This window comes from Dipodomys ordii, unplaced genomic scaffold (assembly GCF_000151885.1).
Source record: "Dipodomys ordii isolate 6190 unplaced genomic scaffold, Dord_2.0 Scaffold33, whole genome shotgun sequence".
In the NCBI taxonomy this organism is placed as follows: domain Eukaryota; kingdom Metazoa; phylum Chordata; class Mammalia; order Rodentia; family Heteromyidae; genus Dipodomys; species Dipodomys ordii.
The window spans coordinates 3,459,882-3,464,514 of NW_012267249.1; positions in this window are offsets into that span (position 1 = coordinate 3,459,882).

The window sequence follows — 4,633 nt, forward strand, 5'->3', positions numbered from 1 at the left end:
TGTGGCACCTGGGCATATCATTTGCTCTTGGGTTCTTGTACGACTGCCCTGTCTTGCCTGTGGGGACTTCCATCTTAGCTTCCCCGTTCCTGGGGGGCCACGAAAGAGATGACCATGTCTGTAAGACCTGCAGCAGACATGCACGGCAGCCAGCTGCCCTGAACAAAAGGTTCTCTGGATGGGAATTTTTCATCCATATTCTTCCTTCCCATAATGCCCAGGTCCCTGACAGCAGGCCATCAAAGCCACAATCCTGCCCAGCAGACAAGCCAAACAGGGGGATCCCAGGCCACCTTTGTCAATCTAGGCCACAAGGACTCTGAGCAGGTCCTCCTTGGGGCTCTGCCTAGCCCAATCCTTGGCTTAGTGTGTCTGGGACTCTTTGACTTCTGTCCTCTTAGGCCATGTGTTCTACATGGAGGAGATGGGGTCAATCCTAGGGCTGACCTTGAAGTGGCCTTGTTCATGCCTTCATGGCCCACCCTAGATTTCTTCCTTTTCCTTTTCCTTTTTTTTTTTTTTTGAGACAGGGTATTGTTATATAGGCCAGGCTGACCTCCAACTTGCCATCTTTTTGCCTCAGTCTCCTAAGTGCTGGGATTATGGGTGTGTACCACAATGCACAATGGCTAGCTTGTTCCTTCCCTTCTCTTCCTCTTTCCCTTCCTTTCTCCCTCCTCCTCTTCTTCCTCCTCCTCCTCTTCTCTCTCTCTCTCTTCTCCCCCCTGCGGGTTCCCCCCCCCCCCGTCCTCTGTGCTATATCGATACTTTGACAAAGCCCTCACTCAGTGCTGGGCACTGGCAGCACAGGCTGAAGCCCTGGTTGGCTCTGGTCTGGCCCTTCCTGTGTGGTGGTTTTACTCACAGGAGGCACAGGTGCACCTGGGGAAGGTTGATGTCACCATTTAGAGCCAGAGGTCTAGGAATTTGGGATGAAGCCCTTCCTTCTGTCAGCAGCAATGCTGATACCTCACTTAGAACTCTGTGCAAAGGGACAGAGCCTAAGCAACCCAAAGGCTAGATGCAGGACATTGGGACTAAAAGCGCTAGGGCTTCTCTGCACCTTGGACTCCACATCCATAAATGGGGAGTGGGCTCTCCTTTATAAGCCGCAAAGAATGTGCACATGCAGCTTTCTTGGCATGCAGAAACCAAGTTAGCATTGGCTCCTGCACCAGGGGAGTTACAGTGACTTGCCCTCCACCCTCCGCCATCATTTCCCTTGACTTGTGTGGTTCTGTCAGTGGCACCAACCCTTGTGCAGATCTGTGTGGTCACAGATTTTCCTAATCCCTTTGTGAGGAAGACTATAAGTATGGCCACAACTTATCAATCTTGTCATGTGGCTGAGCAGGCAGGTGCAACCCGAAATCTACCTCAAGTGAAGGCTGACGGTCTCTGAGTTCCCTTTGACCTCTAAGACCTCGAATCTCTGAGAACACGGGGTGACAGGAGAAACTGGAACAAGAAAGTGTCTGCACGTGCCCCCCCCCCCAACTACACAATTCCTAGCACTTAGAGCCCCGCCTCAGCCCGGCACGCCTGCCTGGATTCCTGCCCGTGTGGTTTCCCCTCGGCCTCTCCCTCACGTCCGCTGGCAGAGCATCCTCAGCTGTCTGCATTCCTCTGCCATGAAGGCGGCCACCTTGGGGCTGGGCCTGGCTAGGACAGCTGTGTGTGCTGGGTAGGATGTTCCGGGACACACCTGCAGGCACCTGCCTCTCTGTGCCCATGTATGGCTGTTCCCCTGTGAGTGTACAGAATGTGTGTGTTTGCACTGGCAGGTATGCACATAGTGGGTATGGACCTCTGTGTGCTTGTGCATGCATGCATGCATGCAATTCAAGGGGGACTAAAATGCAAGTGGGAACATAGATCCCTAGGGATCCCATGACCTGTTAGTATGGACTCATGCTCATGCATGGCGCATTCTATGCCCACACCAGAGTGTCCTTGTGTGTGGAGATTTGGTACCTAGGTCTTGACCTCTCTAGCAAGTCCTCTCTCAGCCTGAACTCACATCTACTAGAAGAAGCTGGAGAAATTGAGAGAAGAAGGTCAGGATGAGATCAAACAAGGAGAGCCTATTAGCCCAGTTAGGCTGGCAGCTGTTTGCATGTTCCCTTATTTAACTGTCATCTCCAGGATAGAGAAGAGTTGAAGATGCATTTCTTCTCCAGGTGCAGTGCATTGCACAAGGCCATTTGGTTTGTAAGTGGTGGAGCCAAATTCAAGTGTATGTCTACCTGACTGTAGAAGCTGCCAGTCAGGGTTGGGAGGCAGAGAAATGCAAGGGCCTGAGCACTGTGAAGATAGGGGCATGCAGTGTCTTAGTAGGTGAGGGTCTATGAGCCACTCATCCAAGCCACCTGTACCCCAGGCTCCACCTGCTGTGGCTGGATAGTAAATGACAGGCATATAGCAGTTTATCTGAGCCTGCCTCTGGTGCAAGTGCAAGTACCTTTTACATGTAGTAACTCATCAAGTCCTCTTTAATATCCCAGGAGGCTGTGGTATTATGAAGCTATTATGGTTATATTATATAATGTTTATATAGTAATATGTAATAATTATAACAATTATTATGAATAGGCTATTATTTTTATTGTAAAGATGAGGAAACTGAGGCACAGGTAGATGAAATAACTTTCCCCAAATTCTACATAGCTGAAAAATGGCACAGGTAGGAGTTCAAATCCTTGGCACATGGCTCCAGGGTCTGAGGGCACAGACCTCCCCTGCCCTTTCCATCCCCCCTCGTGCCTGTACTGCTCTGGCTGCATCTGCTAGTGCAGGAGTCCTCAACCTCACTCCCTTGTGGTGGGTGGTCTCCTACCAACTGCATTCTATGTGCAGGCCCATCCCCTTCTCAACCTCCCCTTCCCCAGAAGGGGAAACTGAGTCTGTGTTAGACTCATGTGTGGGCCTGAAGAAGTGACTCCTATGGTGCAGTCCCAGGCCATTTTTGTCTGCTACTAACTTGCACGCACTCATTCTCTTGCCTTGTCCCCAGAAGGGCTGCCCTGAAGTTTCCAAGTAGGGAGTCCTGAAAGGAGGCGGGGCAGGCCTGGCAGCTGGCACGGCATGGGCAGGTAGGGGAAGGTGAGGCTGGGCCAGAGCTGAAGTCGTGGCTCAGGAGCCGGTTTTCCCAGGCCACGTCTGAGTAATCCTGTGTCTATATTTATCTCATCTTTTCTTGGGTGCGCAAACAGAACCCAATGCCAGACAGGTCTGCCACCCCCCATGCTGGCTTCCTTCCCTCACCTGTCAGTGGCCCTGAGGAGAGCCGCCCTGTTGGCCCAGGTATAGCTTGGCCCACAAAGGTGTTCAAGCCCAGTGGCTTCTGTGACAAGTGTAATTGTCGGTGGTGGCCCAGGAAGGTCCGAACTTGGTAGCTGCACATGTGGACAGCTATAGCCATAGCCTGGTGCAGTGGGGGCTTTGGTAAGACTTTTGTCACTTAGGAACAAAGGTCCTCTCTTCTCCGATGGTGCCTTTCAATCCTGCATTCACACTTTGGTCTAAATGGGACCAGGACCTTTTTTTTTTTTTTTTTGTAGGTCATGGGGCTTGAACTCAGGGCCTGGACGCTGTCCCTGAGCTTTTTGCTCAAGAATAGTGCTCCACCACTTTGAGCCACAGTGCTACTTTTTTTTTTTTTTGGTAGTTAGTTGGAGATAAGAGTCTTCTAGGGACTTTTCAGCCCAGGCTGGGTTAGTATTATGATTCTCTGATCTAAGCCTCCTGAGTAGCTAGGATTACAGGCATGAGCCACCAGTGTCCAGTGGTAAAGGACCCAAAAGTTAAAGGAGGGAGGTTTCATGGTGCAGGCTCTAGTTGAGTCCTGATACTTTGACCTAAGTAAAGAATTTCTCTATTTGTCAGTGGGGCTATATGCCTTACCTCCTTGAAATCTTGGAAGCATCGTTCTAGAAGCTTAGGAATTCACAGATAGGATAGTCTCTGTGGAGAAGGGGCCACCAGCCCCATCTGCTTCTACCATCCCAGGCTCAGGCGCACAGCAGTGGCATTTGGGCACATGCAGGCGCACAAGGGGACAGACACCTGGCTCTCAGAACAGGCCCATGCTGTGGGACACACCTAATTCTGACAGGGACATGCAGTCTTAGAAATAGGGTGAATTAAATGCATTAGGGTTTGGACTCTGAGAAGACCTTCTCCAGGCTCAGAGATGGACAGTGCATTGCCCAAGAAGGTGTGGGGACCCCTACTAACTTTGCTAAGACCCTTTTTCAAAGGCAGAGGATGCAGGACAGGTCAGCAGCCAAGCCAAAGTGATGATGACACAGAAGGGGTATTATCATTCATAAGGAATAACAAGGCCTGACTTCTGCACTCCAGTTCCAGCCAGGATCCATAGATGGTTGGGCCCCTGCTCCGACTCTTGCTTCTGCCCTGGTAATGTCACCTTCCTGACCTTGGAAAGCCCTGGGTCTGGTGCACGTGCACTGCAGCCCTGCCTGCTCCCAGGTTGGATTAGGCAGAATCCGAGGACGTGCCGGGCTGGCAGGCTCAGGGGTGGGGCGGGTGCTGGTGTTGGAGCTGCTCTATGTCGGCTAGGGACTGGGCTGCGGCAAGGCCTTGTATGGCTCTGCCAGAGTAACTCGGCGGT